Below are 19,943 nucleotides of genomic sequence, written 5' to 3'. Positions count from 1 at the left end.
AATTTTCAAACACATGTTATGCAAAAAAAAAAAAAAACTACACATCTTTTTCTTGCTTTTTAGGAGCTTGATATTGAAACTACTGTATCTCTGTAATTTTGGCTCTCCAAGGTCTGAAATTTCATCCTTTGGTATCCCTATGAGTCTTCTTTCCAACACCATAATTCAGGCTGGGATTGGATTCTTCAAGGTAAATTTATGCCCAATCTCCCACGATGACCTGATGATGGATTGGTTCAATAGAGTGAACATGTATGGAATGACATGTGTCATTGTTCCAACCTTCGACCCTGAAAATGATACATGAATACATAAATTCTATGCAATTTCAGTGAATTTTTATGAAATTCAAATCTAATTTTCGTAGAGAAAGTTATGACGATTTTCCGCAGGTCACTTGTTTGAGACTGAATTCTAGAGCCTACAAGTACCCTAACTTATTCAGACCATATCTCATAAAATATAGGAAAACAAGATCTCAAAATTTTACACAAAGTTCACCAAGATTTTGGCTCCATGTGGTAGAAATTTTAGCTTTTGGAGCCTCATAGAAAAAAAGTTATAGTCAAAATACCAAGATGACCTATTTGAAGCAATGAAACCTTAGAATCCAAAGCTTTGATAACAAATGTTATGCAACTAGATCATAAAATAGAAGAAAAAATAGATCAACAACTTGAAAATTGGCCTCTTCGAGGGGGAAATCTTCTTTACATCACATAAACAAACAATTCTTGTATGATACAAATGACAAGGCCTACTTGGTATATATAGGAGTCTAAAGGGTCACAATATAATTAGAGCCTACATAACAATAATAATGTAAGGGCGTAACAATAACAATAATAATGTAAGGGAATAGAAATAACAATAGTGGGCTTCTATGGGGCACAACAATAACAATAACGGGGCTACACTAACAATTACAATAAGAGGGCTACACTAGTATTATAGGGACCTAACATAAAATGTTTTTTTCTTTAAGCTAGATTGTTTGTTGTTGTTAGGGTAGTTAAGGTAAACTTGACTTGGTCATAAAGTCAATTCAATGTGGACATTAATGAATTTATCGTTGATAATTTACAACCTAGAGGTTTCGGTCACCCATGGTTTTCCCATGGTATTTTCATGTAATGTAGCCAATTAAAGGGCGTGGTGACTCCATTGTAAAATGCCTTGGGGCTAAAGAAATAGATCTACTATGAGGAGCTTGTTTTCCTGCATGAGTTTCCAAGGATAATTTATGGTGTTCATGTGTTGTTGTCTTTATGTGTTGCTATTATGTTTCTATTTATCTTCATAACATTTGCTAACCAAGAGACAAGATGTTAATTAAACATGTTTTACAAACTTGATTAAATTATTCAATCAATGATTGCATAATTTAACTAATTTTTTATTAAATGGTATTTCATAAATTTAATCTTAAAAAATTGTATTGAACCTTTTAGCAATAATGATAAAAATTAAATCGTACGATAGTTAAATCTAATAAAAATATTATTCTTCCAATTTTATAATGACAACAACTTGCATGTTAATTCATGAAAACAATCTTAAAACATTATGAACATATACAAAGAAGTAACATGTAGTGGAGAATAATGAAAATAATTAACACACATAGAGAAATCATTAAAGGATAAGTTATTATGGTATTAATGCTAAAACATGGAGAAAATATGACGATGAGAAAAATACAAACTTAACTATAGCACATTTTTCTATGGAGAAGAAGTGGCTCAACAAAATTGTTTTTAAGCCAAGTGAAAATCAAAAGGTAAATATTGTAATGTTTATATAGTATTAGTAGCCAAGAGAACATGGTAATTTTAGGAGTGGTGGAGAAACTAGGGTTGATATGACAAAAAGCATCTAGCTAAGGTTTAAGGTCACAACCAATCTAGACACCAAATTATAGTATGAGACTCCCTTGTTTATGGGACAAGGGACCCACCTCCGTGTAGTGATTTGATTGCTAATATTTATGGAGGCTTACAACTCTATCCCCCTCTAAATTTGCACCAATGACCTATTACGAGGAAGAAAAAGTTCTTAACCATTAGGTCAACTAAAGCTGTAGCTAAAGTATGTGTATATAAAATACGAAATTAGCAAGGTTATCATTTAATAAGCTTGATATCTAGTATATTGATACAAAATCATGTTTTATTTATCATAATATTTATATGTATCCTTTCTACTTGTAACAATAGTTTTGATAGGCCTGCTAATTAGGTACAAATTAAGGCCCATTTAATATTTCCTAGGCATATCTAAGCTCTCCTTCTGCACTTAATAACATATTTCTCAGCTTTAATAAGTTCTTAGGAAGGTTAGAGATGATCATATTTTTGTGCCTAATGTGTTTATTATGCAAGATATCGAGGATATTTGGTACGAATCCCAAAGAATCTATCCAAGAGAAAAATATGGGGCATCTCCCTTGCTGCAAGATGACCAAAACTCGGCTGGATTAAGGCAATTAATACTCCTCCTTGTAGCTATTAGGTTACAAGAAACAAGATCCTATTTTCTGGGAATTTTGGCGGGAAAGCAACTCTCTCTTCAAGGAGGTTTCTCCTCAGATATTTGTGTATAAATAAGGGCTTGAATAAGCCCATTAGGTGTCAAATTTTTTGTGGCAATTAGAATCAATAATAGACTAGTGAAGGATTTTGCCTGGAATTTCAGTCTTATAATCTTCTATGTATGAGCACATTTATTGATTAATTAAAAGATCTTTTTGTTTTTATATTTATATCATTTTAGGGATCTAAACCTCGTTAGGCTAGGGTCCACCCTAGGTTCTCAAGACCCCTCTTTGTACCTTTACTTTCCATGCATAAACTCAATTAATTAATTCAATGATTCCATTTTCGAACATTATCTTTGCACGATTAGTGAATTAGCTTGTTTCCAAGCTTATTTATGCATGTTGATTTAATAAATTTGACAATAAGTTATGTTATGCAATAACATTCTTTTCCATGCATTAGTTCAACCAATCATTCATGTGATATCACTTATAAATATTGCTTCATGTAGGTTAATAAGTTTGTTTGTCGGTCTCTTTATGCATTTTCCTTTAGATTTAACGATAGTTATTTGATGTAGTTAGCACTCCTTTCTATGCATTTATCTTGCTTAGATAATTGTTTTTTTTCTTGTTATCATACATTTCTACAAACTATTACTGCTTAAATTCCTATTTGTAGAGCTATAGGAAACCCCAAAAGCACTCTTTTAGTGAATAAACTAATTCATCAGAGGCATAAGGACTTGGAAAATAATTCTTGACCTTCCTTTACCCGTCCTTCACCTTATCCATTCTACAAACCACATCTATAACATACTTTTATGTTTAATGGACTGTCTCTTGTAACAAAATAGGGTCACTTATAGCAACCCGCAATCTGCATAATAAACTCCTCAAGATTTGCATCCAAAACATGATTATCTGTCCTTTACATGTTACAATGTACACTTGACCATGAAAATGGAATTTGGAAGCTTAGAGACCCCATATAATCTTTGGCATGGTTATTGAAGTAATTTTTTTTTATTTTCTACAAATTAGGGTTTAATGTTTTAAAGCTTTCTTTCAGCTGCAAGTTTATTTCCAATGCATAGTAGAGTAGATTTACTGTTGTTAGAAGTTGTTGCAAGAAAGGCTAAATTTGACTTGTACCTTAGTCAAATTTAGTAGTTTGATTTTCCACATCAGCATGATGAATTCGATTGCAGTTAGCTAGAGTGACATGGCCTTGTCTACTATTTAACTCAGTAAATTCGAGTTATAGGCTATAAGTAGAGTTGTGCATGTAGTGTTTGCTAAAATTTAGCAATCTGGTTCAATTATTTTTATTTGAACTCAGTTAACTGATATTAATTCATTAATTGAGTCAGTTGAGTAGTAGAATTGTTGTTAACTTAATGATCTCTTAGTTAAACTAGTCAATCAACTAAAAATAACCCAAACATGCATGGAATTTGAATTTCCTAGATGGAGTGGAGGAAAAGGCACATTATAATTATCAATTGTATACTAGTTGAGTGTACATCCTTGGTAGTAGAGCAGGTGAATAATTCCTTGGGAATTGCGCAAGAAAATAGGAGGAATTTCCTATCTTTTAGGAGCCAATTTCTTCAGGGATTCTGCAAGGAAATAGGAGCAAGATGGGGCCTTGAATTTGCTAAGTGTTGGCCAGAGCAGGACAATCAACAGGAGGACATGCTTACAGTGTAGGGTGTGCTTCAGGATCGAAGAAAGACATTGCAATAGTTTCTCATTCTCATTGATTAATGAAAAACAATGGAGGGGTTTTTCCCTGTTGGGTTCCCCTGTAAATCATTATATTCATGTGGTTTTGATTGTTGCATGTTATTGCATGTGTTTCTAAATTGTGATTTCCATTCCGCAAAATAGTAGAGGAGATTTGTAATCTCTTGATTCCAGTTCGATTTCATGAGTAGTAGAAAATTTATATTAATTTGTACATGGTATCAGAGCAAAAATCACACTAGAAACTAATCTATAGATCTTCTACTTCATAGATTTCCATTTACAGATTTATTGAAGAAGTTTTCTTCTGTGTGGAAAAATGTCTCTCAACGGATGCAGATTAGAGTATTCCCTTGAGGGGACCTCAAATTTCTTAGCCTGGAAGGACATGATGGAAGAAATGCTTGATGATAATGGTGTGTTGGAGTACACCAAAAATTGATATTCCAAAGCCAAGAGTATCGTTTGCACAACAATTAACCTAATGGAAGAAGGATATCGCAAAATCTAGGAGGATAATCCTATAGGGTGTGAGAGACCACATAGTATTGAATTTTCATGGCAAGGAGAATCCATTTTTTATGTTGAAGACCCTCACTAAGTTATTCAAAAATGGTAGTGATGTCAGGAAATTGGCATTGAGGGACAAGATCAGAAACATCCGCATGCAAAAAGGTGAAACCATTCTACATTACCTCTCTAGGTTCACTTAGTGTTGACATGAGCTTCGAGAAGTTAGAGAAAATATTCCCTCTTCAGAACTAGTGATCCTATCTCTCCTGGGCCTTCCAAAATCCAGGCATAACTACGAGGACTATGTAAATGGATGGGGAAAATTACCAAATTGGGAGAGACTTTGGTCCGATCTAGTGAAGGAAGAAATATGGAGGAATGCTAGAGGTGGAGTAACATCCAAATCTAAGGAGGATGAGAATTTTTAGTTGGTTTGAAAGGGAAAGAAGAGGAAGGGAAATAAGGCCCAAAGCAAGCTAGAGTCAAACTAAAACAATGGCAAGAAGAAGGACCTAAGAAAGATAAAATGTTTTCATTGCCATGAATTTTGGCACTATGCAACAAAGTGTCTGCACAAGAAGTCTGAAAAGAAATCTTTAGGAGGAGCAACCGGTGAAACACTTTCCTCATAATTTGAATTAGACTTCACCCTGATTGCATGCATGGGGAGCACTAGAGAAGAATTTAGGTGTGTGGTATCTAGATTTAGGTGCCTCATTCTATATGACGAGATGCAAAGAATTCTTCAGTAGCCTAGAGAATAATGATCTCCATATGCACATAGAACTTGGGGATGATGGGTGGTAAAGTACCAAAGGAATTGGTACTGTAACCTTTAAGAGTGAGTCAGGCTCCCATCTTCATATGAAAGATGTCATGTATGTACCTAGATTGAATAAGAACTTGATCTCTATATCTATATTGGAGGAAATAAGCTATGATGTTGTTTTTAGTAAAGAGAAAGCCTTTCTGAGACATGTAGCTAACGGGCAAGTGAAACATATTAGAGTTAGAGTGAAAAATATCTACAAACTTGAGGTGGAAGCTTGCATTGCACTGAGTAGTAAGGCAGAAAAGGTGCAAATTGAAGATGTTGGAGAACTATGGAACAAGAACATGGGACACCTACACCATGGGGCCTTAAAAATCATGCAGCAGATTACCACTGGTCTCCTAAAATGTACCCTATCTAGCATGATGTATTCAAGGGATGCACATTGAGGAAATATGTAAAATCCACCTTCTAGGGTTGAGATAGCAGAGGTGGAGCAATCTTGGAGCAAGTCCACTTTGATGTATGTGGACCATTTTCTATAGTCTCTACAACAAAACACCGGTATTATGTGATTTTTGTTGATGTCATTTCTAGAAAATGCTAGATCTTCTTCATGCGGAAGAAGGATGAAATTTTCTCAAAATTTGTTGAATTCAAAGCATTGGTTGAAAAGGAGACTGGTCAAAAATTGAAAGCCCTGAGAAGTGATAATGGAGGATAATTTGTTTCTAGCACCTTAAAGGAATTTTGTGCCAAAGAGGGTATTATAAGAGAACTGATAGCACCCCATAACTCACAACAAAATGGGTTGGTTGAAAGGAAGAAGAAAAACATAATGAGAGTAGCAAGAGCCATGTTGCATGATCAAGGGTTTCCATTACATCTATGGGCAGAAGCATGCAACACCGTAGTTTATTTGCAGAATAGGAGCCCTCATAGAATACTTGGCATGATCACACCCGAAGAAGCTTTCTTTGGGAGGAAGCCAGATGTATCTCATTTTCAAATTTTTGGAGCTACTATGTATTGTCATGTATCCAAGGATAATGGGAAGAAACTTGAGACTACAGCTGAGATGGGAGTCTTTGTAGGATAAAAAGAGACACCACATAATTACTGGGTGTATTTTCCCTCACTCAAGGTGATAATAGTGAGGAGAGGTGTCAAATTTAATGAGGATAAGGCTATGAGATGATCTCTAGAGTGAGAGATGAGTATCCCACCAAAGGAGGAGATTATAGCTACAAAGGAGGAGCCTCCTACAAAGATTCAGGATGTTGTGTAGGAGCCACAAGTGGAGGAGTAGACAAGAGGCCAAGTGGAGCCACCTACTTAACCAAAATATTCTAGAAATCGGAGGAAGAGAACCAAAGAATATGATAGATTGGTACAGGATGCATGGGAGCATATAGGAGCTCCTACATCTTACTGTAGGTAGAGCGGGCCACAAAACATGTACACTTGGCATATGGGTCTCATGATAGAACTCATTGAGTCAGAGCCTTCTTCATTTGAGGAAGTAGTTTCTCAACCAATGTGGTTTGATGCCATGGTGGAGGAGTATGACTCCATCATGAAGAAAAATGTATGGGAGGTGGTGCCGAGATTAGAGAACAATTAAGTGGTTAGTTCCAAATGGGTTTACAAAGTGAAGCATGCAGCTGATGGGAGCATAGATAAGTGCAAGGCCAAATTTGTGGCCAAAGGATTCTATCAGGTAAAAGGAGTGGACAATGAGGAATCATTTGTACAAGTGGCAATATATTCCTCAATCAAAAACATTCTAGCATTTTTTGCGAAGATGTGGTGGAAGATCCATTAGATGGATGTGAAGACCACCTTTCTCAATGGTGTTCTTGAGGAACAAATTTACATAGAGAAGCCAAAGGGATTTGAGACATATGATAGGGAGACACATGTGTTTAGACTCAGGAGAGCCCTATATGGTCTCAACTAGCCACCCTCAGCATGGTACACTCGGATCAACACATATATCAGTGGATTGTGCTTCACCAAAAGTGAAGTAGATTCCAATGCTTATCTTGGTTTTGTATGTTGATGACTTGATACTTACAAGGGATGAGTAGTTGATCTTCTCTTGAAAAGAGGACCTTGCAAAAGAATTCAAGATGAAATACACTAGATTGATGCATTGTGATGGTGAGTTGTTTTTGAGTCAAGGGAAGTATTCCTCTAAAATACTCCAGATATTTCACATGGAGAATTGCAATACTATGGACACACCTCTAGCTACAAACTAGAGGAAGGAGAGTGCTTCTTCAGGAGAGGCAGTAGATGCTACTATCCACAGACAACTTATGGGATCCTTGATGTCTATGGTGAACACAAGGCCTGACATATGATATGTATTTAATCAGTTGAGTCAAGCCATGGTGAAGCCTACCAAGCTATATTGGAAGACTGCAAAGAATGTGTTGAGGTAACTCGGAGGCACAACCAAGTATGGGTTATGGAATAGGAGGACAAAGGGAGTGAAGCTCCAAGGCTTCATTGATGCAGACTGGGTAGGGAGTCCATTAGATAGGAAAAGTACTTCAGGAGCTATATTTAGCGTTGGGTTTGAAACTATTTCCTGGTATAGTAGGAAACAAAGGTCTGTGGCACTTAGCTCAGCCACGGCTGAATACATGACTGCAAGTCAAGCAACATGTAAGGCCATATGGATGAGGAAAATAATTTTGGGATTTTTCAGTCAGGAGATGGATCTAACAGTGATTTATTGTGATAATCAAAGTTGTATCAATCTCTCTACGAATCCAGTATTTCATGACAGGTCCAAGCACATTGATATCAGGTACCATCACTTGCGAGATTGTGTGCAAAGGAGAATTATGATGCTACAATACATTCCAACTGAGGAGTAGGATGCAGATATATTAACAAAGGAATTATCAAGAGGAAAATTCGAATTCCACAAGTGTAGGATAGGGGTGGTGCAAAATACGTTTGTTACTAAGAGGGAGTGTTAGAAATTGTAGCAAGAAAGGATAAATTTGACTTGAGCCTTAGTCAAATTTAGTAATTCGATTTTCCACATCAGTAGGATGACTTGGATTGCAGTTTGATCTTAGTGACCCATTTTTGTTGCTCTTCTAAATATATATATTTTTTTTTCCAAAAAGTGTTTAAGACTATTGTGATATTTGTTTACCTTAAGTGTCTTCCCATTATGTAAGGGCATCATTGCTTCAGGGCATGTATTATTGCCAATATCTCCTTCTCATAAATAGGTTTGTGTAAATACTTTCCCTTGATTAGGCGACTTTAAAAAGAAATGTGTCTTCCTTCTTGCATTAAAACAACACCAATTCCATTTCTTGAGGTATCACATCCTACCATAAAGGTTTTTGTGAAGTCTGGAGTAGTTAACAATGGAGCATGGCACATTGCCTCTTTAATATGCTCAAAGGACTTGCTTCTAGAGTCCCAAAAAATGCATGTTTCTTCAGTAATGTTGTTAGAGGTGGTGCTATTTTCCCATAATTCTTAACAAACTTGCCACAATACCTTGTCAACCCAATAAATCTTCGAATATACTTTAGGGTTGTGGGGATTTTCCATTCTTTGATGGATTTAATTTTGTTTGGATCTATCTTAACACCTACAAGAGATACAATATGACCCAAATATTCCACCTCCTGTACCACAAATAAACAATTGGAGGTTTTTTCATACAATTTTTTCTCCTCCAATAATTTGAGCACCCTATCAACATGTTGAACATGATCCTTCCAAGACTTGTTGTAGATTAGTATATCATCCAAAAATACTAACACAATTTTTCTAAGGGTTTGAAAATGGAATTCATCAAACCTTGAAATGTGGAAGGTGCATTAGTAAGGCCAAAAAGCATGATCAAAAATTCATAATGACCTTCATGAATTTTGAATGATGTTTTCAGAATGTCTTTAGTCTTCGTCCTAATTTGATCATATCCTGAACAAAGATCCAACTTGGCGAAGTAAATTTCTCCATGTAATTCATCGAACAATTCATCAATGAAAAGAATGAGAAAATGATCTTTAATAGTGAGCTTGTTGAGCTCCCTATAATACAGATACATATGCCTGGAGCAGAGAAATAAATTTGGCTAGGTTTAATTATATCTGCCTCTAGCATTTCTGCAACCATATGTTCAATTTAAATCGTTTGGGCATAAGGATATCTGTAAGGTCTAATGTTTGGAGGAACACTTCCTGGAATCAAGTGAATATCATGATCATGATCATGAATAGGTGGAAGGACTTTGGCAGTCTCAAAACCTTGGAATAATTGTCCAAGATTCTTTGGAGATCTAGAGAAACAGATGATTTCTATGTTTGAACATCTAGTGAGCGTAAGTGTGTGATTATGCTTCATTGTTCTTTCTTCAAAAGCTTTGCGTTTGTAATATCCATGGGTCAAAAATCCATGTAATAAAGTTAATTAAGGCAAAATAATAGCCAAGGACATGGGAAACGTATTCCAAGCTGAATGTTGGGCAAAAGCATAGTGATGGAGATCACTTGTGATTAATTAATGGCTATGGAAATTGGAAAATGAAATGGCAAAGGCTTTGGAAAGGCATGAGGCATTTATTGGCATTTTATTTATGAAAATAATGGAAAATCGAAGAAAAGGAATGTCAAAGGTCATAGGTTGCACGCGAGGAGGAAAATGAAGGAAAAATAATGGAATTTGAAGAAAAGAGAGGCCTCAATGTTAAAAAGGATTTTGAGGATCAGTTCACAATGTTTGTCAGTTCAGTCTTTGGAAATCTCATTCTATTCTCTCTCTCTCTCTCATACTCTTGGACACTTAGAGTTTTCTTGGAGCACTTTAGAGCATTGTGGCATAATTGGGATTTGGAACAAGAAGGAAATGGAAAAGAAGGAAAGAGGAAGAGGATAGCGATATCAACATCTACAATTGGTTTTCTTTGCAAGTACCGAGTTGCATGTATGATTTTCTTGATAGTTATGGCATGCATGGTATATGCATGTGGTTATTTGGCTATGATTTGTCATTGACATGGAGGATTTCCTGGATTGACAGTGGTTTTGCATAGCCTTTACATTTCATAGATAACCATGGTGTTGTTGGTTTTACCCACTTTTTTTTTTTTTTTTTTTTTTTTTTTTTTTTTTTTTTTTTTTTTTTCTGGTTGGTGCTTATGTTCCTTATGGATTTTGGGTTGAGTTATTAGTTCCTAGAGCCTTGGTTCGAAAAAGGCTCTAGAATCCCTATAATGACTTGGGTTGTGTTACTAGTCCTGGAAGCCTTGGTTGGACAAACTCTCTAGAGCTAGACGCACGCTAGACGTTAGTTGTGGGTTGAGTTACTAGTCCTGGAACCTGGGTTGGAACAAATGCTCTAGAGCCCTGGATAGATTGGATAGAGACCAATACGTTGATGGTTAGTGATGTCCAACCATGAGATGGAATCATTGGTTTAGGGTTGAGGTGGCTTTTCCTCTGGAAGCCTTGGTTTGGTTTTTTTGGTTGATTCCATGAGATATCACATCCATGCTTTGGATTTGGTGTGGGGGTGAATGGCTGAAAGAAAGATTTGGTTCAGGCCAATATATGGTCGGGTGGTACATGGAAATCCCTAACTTGTTTGGATTTTCATACGTTAATAAGAGTTACTTTCCTCTTATGATCTATGTGTAAATTTACTTGTTATTATGTGTCTATGATGGTTGTTCTATTGTTTTTATTTATCTGGTTATATGTTGGTTACAAGTATGGTTTTATGACAGTCTTGAGTTATGTCTCTCATCATGTTTTGGTTAGTAGATGAAATGTTAATGAATGGATGACCTAATAGATGATAATGCATCTAATGTGACTGTCCATCAGATCAAAAAAATAAGAACACATTGCATGTCACACACATAGTGTCAACCCCTCTTAAGTATATATGAACCCCGAGTTGAAAATTAAAGTTGAGACCTTTGGGAGTTGCAACATTATTTCCACAATACTGAGGGCCATTATTTTTTGGCGCCGTTGTCAAGGAGGTGTCAAAGTATGAATTGTTTTCTTCTCTAGTGGATTCACTTTTTTCATTTTATACAAAAACAAAAAAAATATACATTAGGCATTCCTCATCTCAAAACAAATAAACATCACTGCATTATCATTGTCATTTAGAAAATCACAAAAATAGGAAAATATTTCTCTATATGCCTCATAGAACTAGGGACAATACAAGAAAATTTCTATCAAAACCCCCACTGCCACAAGAATCCTACCTCTTTTTTTTTTACCGTGAGCCTCCTATTTTATCCACAATGGATATATAAGACTTTTAAGGTGAGCATGCAAGGATTATTGAGGAGCTTGCAGAAGGAGAAGTTCCTTCTTCACCCATTGACACGATGTCTGGAAACATGCAGCCTGAATTTTTTCCTATTAGGGAGACAAATAGAGAGGCTAAAATGAAAATATTAGCCCATCTTGTTTCGCACACTTCCATGGATTAACTACTGAATATATCGACACATTCATGTTTGAATTTTTTGTAGTTTGTAGGACCTTTTATTATACAACAGATGGGCATAAGCTCAAGTTGTTTCCTCCTACCCTCAATGATGCAACCCTTCACTAGTTTATGAGCCTAGAAGCGGAAAACATTACTTCACAGGGACAAATGCAACAAACCTTCAAAAAAAGATCTAGGGATTATTGGAAAGCAAGAGACACAAGGGACAAAGTATTTATAATGACTCAAGGACCATATGAGTCCCTAGAATATTTTGAGGAAATATTCCAAGTAAGATACACGAGGGTAATAATTAGAATCTTGATCCAAAATCCTTGAAATTAATACTAATCTAGGGAGTTATAGAAAAACTAATGGATACCCTCAAGATGTTAGCCAATGGATATATTTATCGACTCAATTGTGAAGACATCAAAATGTGATTAAAAAATAATTCTAGAGTTGCCATAAAAAGAGGTAGAACAAATAAGGGTGTGGTAAGTCCTTCCTCCTCCACCTCAATCACTAAGAACAAGTTAGGAGGTATGCTAGAAGATTTAAAAGCTGAGATCTTACACACTTTTTTTGTGCAGATGGACACACCATAGATCAAGAAAAAACAAGAAGAAACATAAACGACACTAACTATATTTTTCCTTAGATGCACTAAAAGACGTCCTAGGAATGAGTGTCCCTTACATGTCATATAGATATGTTTTGTGTGTGAAGAGAATCACTCAAATAAAAAATGTCCCTCTTTACTAGGTTTAAAATATGTGTACCAAGGAGTAGAAGGGAGCATGAAGTAGCTTTGATTTGTTAACCAAAAGAGGCCACAAGGCCCCTAACCATATCGACAAGGTATGAACCACCCATCTTCTTTCAATACAAATTATGCAACACATTTTCAACCCTGTAATCCACCTAGAACTTCACTCTATTCTATGCCCACTCCATGGCCCTATCCTCCTCAACATGGCATTCCTCCTTTTCAGTCATACAAACACCATTCTCCTCAATATGGTAATCCATCTTCAGGATGGAGGTGTCAAGAAACCCAACCAATTGCCTTAATGCCTCCTCCTCCTCAAGATGGAGTCCTCAAGAAACCCAATCAATTGCCTTAATGCCTCCTCCTCCTTAGTGATAAATACCCCAAAATAATTCTCTAAAATAATGACAAATGCTTGCTCAACTGAACCCGAACCTCAATAATAAGCAGGCCCAACCAGTCTACAATGGAGAGACATCTTATCCAACATATGTTGTAGAAATCCAGGAAATTAACCTTAGGTCTGGGAAGGTACTTCCAAATTATCACCCACCTTATCCAACAGAAAATACCAAAGAAGAGAAGGAATATCTTTCTCCTCAAGTCAAAAAAATCTCCCTATCCTAAAAGGTTGATCCCTCCTAGAATACAAACCACAAAAAAAGATGAACTTTTGGGAGAACTGAAAATATGTGTCAAGATCCCCCAAAGAGATGCACCTACTATTAATTTCATAGGGCAACTAACTGATCTTATGCTTGGGAAGGTCATCATCCTAAAGTATTTATATCTTGGAAGTCTGGTAGTAGATGTGCACATCAATGATATTTTAGTCCCAAACACTCTCATTGACTTAGGGAATGCAATAAATGTGATGTCCAAGGTGACTATGCTTAAGATCAATATCCAAGGATCCCCTAAGGAAAACCACCGCGATGTTACAACTTGCTGATAAATCCATAGTAGCACGGAAGACATCATTGAATATGTCATGGTTTCCATTTATTCTTGGGATTATCCTATATATTTCCTTGTTATTCAACCCAAAATCAAGTTAATGGATCCTCTTATCTTAGGAAGACCTTATTTGGATTTCTACATCAGTTTTAGGAATGGAAGTATGACAATCACAAATAGGTATTCTAAATAAATAACAACTTGTACTATATCCCCTTGTTCAAACCCTCATTGAGCATGATTTTCCTGTTTGGGTAGAATAATAAGAAAAAAACCTTTATCAATCATCACCCGACCCTATCTGTACATTAGAAACCACAATCAGTGGCAAACAATTAGATGAAGATAATTTGATTGACAAATTTATGCAAAAATAAATATCCTTCTGCCATGAATATTGATGGCTTGAAAGATGAATTTACAGGAAACCTGGATGTTCTAAAGATAGTTCTTGGGAATATTTTATCATTGCTGGTTCAAAACAAAATCATGCCAAAATTATAGAGATCAACCCCTCCAAAACTCTAAAAATCATCCCCTTTCTTTCAATTGATCAAGAAGAAAAACCACTCATTGTTTTGAGGCAGAATATTGATGCCTTTGCATGGGATTACAAGGGAATAAAGGGAGTCCACCATTCTATGTGTACCCATCATATATACACCAAAGAAGACCACAAACCTGTTTGTTAGCCCCATAGAAAAATGTACCATGCACTAAAGGACATTGTAAAAGAAGAATTGCACAATTTATTAGATGCAGGTTTCATCTACTGAATCTTGGATAGTGAATGGGTATCTCCCTTAGTCATTGTCCCTACGAAGAATGGAAAATGGAAAATTTGTGTTGACTAAAGGGAACTCAACAAAGCCGCCAAGAAGGACCACTTTCCCTTGTGTTTTATTAACCAAGTCTTGGATTTTCTTGCAGGGAAGAAGTTCTATTCATTTTTGGATGGATTAAGTGGGTATAACCATACCCAAATTAGTCCTGAAGACCAGGATATAACCATCCTCAGATGTCCATGGGGATCCTTTTCCTACATGGTTCTTCTATTTGGATTGTGTAATGCCCCTACCACCTTCCAAAGGGCTAATTGAGAATTTTCTTTGATCTTATACATGACACATTGGAAATTTATATGTACTATTTTACACCCTATGGCAATGATTTCTAAAAATCCCTCTCCAAGCTCAACAAAGTTTTCGAGAGGTGTAGAGAGATGAATCTCTCCTTAATCCCTGAAAATTTCCTACTTTGATGAATGAAGGAATAGTTTTAGGGCACTTTCTTTCCACAAAAGGAATTTAGGTTGATCCCATTAAAATAACCATTATTAGAAAGGTTTATGTTCATATAAAACAAAATATGTTGGGATGTTTTTAGGATTTTCTAGGTATTATAGAAGATTCGTTAATGATTTCAACAAGATTGCTTCATCTTTGTTTTCTTTGCTAACAAAACATTAAGAATTTTGTTGGATAGATCTATGTCAGAGGGCATTTGAAGAAATCAAAGATAAATTGACAACTGCACCAGTCCTTAGAGGGCCAAGTTGGGCCTTTCCCTTCCACATCCACATATATGCATAAAAAAAGCAGTTGGGGCAACATTGGGGTAGCTTCAAGGTAATTTTCCTTATGCAATTTATTTAATTAAAAAAAATTTGTCAAAAGTTGAATTTAATTACATAGTCATTGAAAAAGGGATTCTAGCTATTATACATTCTTTCAATAAATTCAGTCACTACACTATTGAATATCATGTTTTTGTACATATTGGTGATGCAACAATTAAGTATTTGATGAATAAACATGATGTAAATGATCAAATCATTAGATGGTTAGTGTTTCTACAACAATTTGATCTAATCATTGTTGACAAACTACGAAAATAAAATGTTGTTGCAAATTTTTTGTCAAGGATAAGTTTGTTTGTAGGGGATTAAGAGATAGTGAATGACCAACTCCTTGATGAACACCTTTTTTCCATCTCACTATTGTCTCCATGGTTTGTTGACATAGATTTTTTTTAGCTACTGGCAAATTTCCACCTCATTTACCTTCAAAGTAGAAAAAAAAATACTATAAAAAAAAGTGTTCCTTATACTTGGATCAGGGGTAACCTCTTCAAGCTGGGGCCTGATTACATCCTGAGAATATGTTCGAGGGAAGATGAGGTTGATGACATTCTCTCAGCTTGTCATGATAAACCCTGTGGGGGCCATTTTGATTCTAAGAGGACAACCTAAAAAAATCCTTTAGTTAAGATACTACTAGTCTACCCTTCATCAAGATGTCCAATGATACACTACACTGATGTGATGAATGTTAGAGGATGGGGAAACCTACTTAGAGGGATGATATTGCTTTACAACATCAAGTGAATTTCAAGCCATTTGAGAAGCGGGGCGTGGAATTCATTAGACCTATTTATCCCTGATCTGGAAAAAATAGGTACATCATTGTGTGCACATGGTATTTGACCAATTGGGTTGAGGTGAAAGTAGTAAAGGAGACAATAGAGAAAAATGTAGCTGAATTCTTAAGGGAAAACATCTTCTACAAATTTGTTTTCCCAAGGGAACTGGTGATAGAACAAACCTCCCATTTCACTTCCAATATGATAGATGATATCATGAGGCAACATCATATCAAACATAGAAAATCTACTCCATATCACCCTAAAGAAAATGGGTAAGTGGAAGTGACTAATAAAGAACTAGAGAGCACTCTTGCTAAGGTAGTTAGTAGCAACATAAAATATTGGGTAGAAAGGCTTGTTGAGGCCACCTAGGCCTACAACACCACTTGGAAGACCACTACTATGTTCGCCCCCTTTGAGTTGGTATATGGATATAAGGCCCTACCATCCATTGAGTTTGAGTACAATATACCACGAATGACAACACAATTTGAGATGGATCTCACCAAGGCACAAGAAGAGAGACTGCAACGACTAAGTGCACTTGATGAGCTCATAATCCAATCCCTAATGCACATTGAAGTGTTTTAGATACAAAGGAAATTCTGGCATGATAAACATATCAAGACTAGAGCCTTCCAAGAGGGTGATTAATCCCTCTTATATGAATCTAGGTTCAAATATTTTAAAGGGAAACTAATGACCAGATGGCTGGGACCTTATCTGGTTGAGAAATATCATGATAATGGCTTAGTTCAGATCAGGAAAATATATGGAGAGAAGATCCCACTTCTAGTGAACTGCTATAGGCTAAAGTTCTACAAGAAGTCCCTCTAAAGGGTTGAGTTTATTGATCCAATAAGCAGAGAGTTGAATATGTTTGAGAGCATCAAATCTTTTAATCCATTTAACCTATGATCAAGAAGGAAAATAAGAGAAGAATAAAAAGGAAAAAAGAGACAAAAAACCCTCCAGTGAAAATTTCCTTTGAGGCAGGCCCATTTGCTGAAAACCTCCTCGAGGTAGCCTGTGAATTAGAGAAAAGGGAAAAAAATAGAATCGATTAAACATCCTCAGGTGAAAACCTTCTTTGAGGCACCTTCAACAGATCTACTGGCTAGAAACCTCCATGAGGCAGTTAGTGGGCCTAAAAAAAGAAAGAGAAGAAACAAAGACAAAAAGAAAAAAAGGAAGATGATGAAAAATAAAAATTGTTTTACACTATGAAGAATGTGCAGAGACAATAGAAAATCAACAAGCAAGACAAATATGCCAGCCTGCACATCTAGCTCCAAGCACAAGTGCATTCACCCTCAGAAATATAAGGAACCCTCTCCACATAATTTTCATCCATTACCCAACCATCCACGACCTCCACCCATCATTCCCAAGTATGTTCCATTTGTTTTTCCTCACTATCCTGAGTTGCTACAGGAAGGATCTGTAATGCTACAGGATGTTACACGATTAATAAAAAGGACATAGGTTAGAAGTTTTCTTCATCAACAAGCAACAAGAAGGAACCTAAGGTTTCCTAACATTCATACACTCCATCAACACTTGTCACCTCTCTTTCATCCCTTCGCTATCCCTCTCTTCGCATTCACAATAACTCAACATTCTCACTTTTCTATATTAGTCATAAGAAATAACATCTCCAACACCATCAACAACTCCCAACTGAATTATCAAAATTTTGTGATGGATCAGAAAAGTAAAATCATGAGTCTAAGGAGATTATGTGACTGCTGCAAGAAATACACAATCTTGTAGTAGCCTTCAGAAGCCCTACAACCCCAAGTATCCATCATGTTTGAAAATATCCACTACATGCTATAGGTGCCAACATCTTCATAAGGCAAGAAAAAAATCCTTAGTAGCTACAAGATCTCTTGTAGGTTGTTATAGGATCCCTTATCCAACAATATTAGCAGTTAGTTGTAACAACAAAATCACCCACAACAATAGTATAAGTACCAAGAAGCTCCAACCAAATCATCATCAATAGTAGAAAAAACATCATAATTCCTAGTAGAAATGTCAAATGAAACCACAACAGCTAAACCTCCAACAGAGTCCTTATGAGTATCATCAAAGTCTACAACAATAACATCCATGTCCCCTGCAAAAAGAACTCTAGGTAAGGCACATGGATGCACCTCTAAAACCTCACCCTTCAAACGTATTCTAAGTTTGAGGAAACATTAGAAGTGTAGAAGGAAGTGGTCTTTATAGCTAAATTTAGTTAGCAGAGAGTCTCAGTCATATCTAACAAAGAAATTCACTTTTATATGAAAAGACATCCACTCGTGGGGAGAAGAACTGGATCATGAACATAAAAGACTTGGAAAGGTGGACCATTACCATGCAGTCATAAGGAAAAATGTGGAGTATGAAGGGGTACGTTGGGTCCAACTTACCTCTGCACGTTAATTCCATCCCCTCACATCAACCTCAACAAACTATCATTCAAATTAGTACACTATGGGTTTATATTACATGCAAACTCATTTAAAAATCCAACAAAGGCCCGCCGCCACTATAAGAGGTCAACTCCGTTGCTAAGCTTCCAAAACCAACTGCTACAGGAACCTACATGAATTTCTACGGGAATGAGACAGTTTGCTATAGGAAGCATACATGTAATTGTAGGAGGATATTTCTTTTTCCAAAATGACCACCATAGCCTCGAATAACTTGGAAATTAATGGTATCTTCATAATAAATGTAAGTCAAGAGTTCTCCCCACTCGCATTTAGCAAAAGTACCATCTCAATCATCAAAGGTAAATTCCATGCATTATACAATTTGAATTTAAAAAGTGCAACATTTGGGTGGTATGGTTGTTTTATCTAAAAAATTATAGTATGGAAAATGGTAAGGAGTTCCATAAGATAATTTGCTAAACAATCTCCCCCATCCTTGAGAAGAAAATATTGTAAATTTTTCCTATGCTACAGGGTGCACTGCTTCCATAGGAAACCTTGACACCTATAATAGTAGAAGACTAATGCTCCCTTATCCAAAAAATTTCTTACTTCACTATATGAAATCTTATGCAAAAATATAGGGGGATGATTCAATAAGAGAGAAATGAGATATACCTAAAGAATTTGTAAAAACCCTATAGTCAGAGAATTTTTTTAGAATCGCAATTAGTTAGAATTATTTGAAATGTTGAGGGGTTTCAATGATGAAATTGCTTTGGATTTTTCCTTAAATTGCCAACATCCCGAAGGGAATGAGATGATTATTGTAGTCAAGGGATTAATTATATATTTGAATGAAGATCTCATTAGTAGAATTGCTACTCTTCCCAAAAGATTCAAATGGAGTAAAGAAGAAAGGCATGATGCATTCAATGCTAAAAGGAATTTTTTTCTCATAGATGAACAACCCGAGGAGGATAAAAATGGGGTGAGAAGAGAAACCCTGCCACATGCATGGGATGAGGTGGCCTATCACATACTCAAGTACATTTATAGTGAGGGAAGGTTGATTATTGTCTATCCATACCAGTTCAAGCTAGTCTACCAACTGAGGTTCCAAGCTAACTTACCTTCCCATGAACAACTCAACATCCCACACTTTCTACTTTAATCCTTAAAGGAAATGAGAGCATGATAAAAAGGGGGAAAGCATAATTATTTGGCTCACCATGGTTTAATTAGAATGATAATTTTAGATTCCATGGAGCTCCTACAGAATATTGTCTCCTAGAAAGACTTCAT

Source organism: Pinus tabuliformis, chromosome 8 (assembly GCF_031772625.1).
Source record: "Pinus tabuliformis cultivar Carrire ecotype Pingquan chromosome 8, CPIR1, whole genome shotgun sequence".
NCBI lineage: Eukaryota > Viridiplantae > Streptophyta > Pinopsida > Pinales > Pinaceae > Pinus > Pinus tabuliformis.
The sequence above is the reverse complement of the archived record's forward strand: the minus strand, read 5'-3'. Positions refer to the sequence as shown.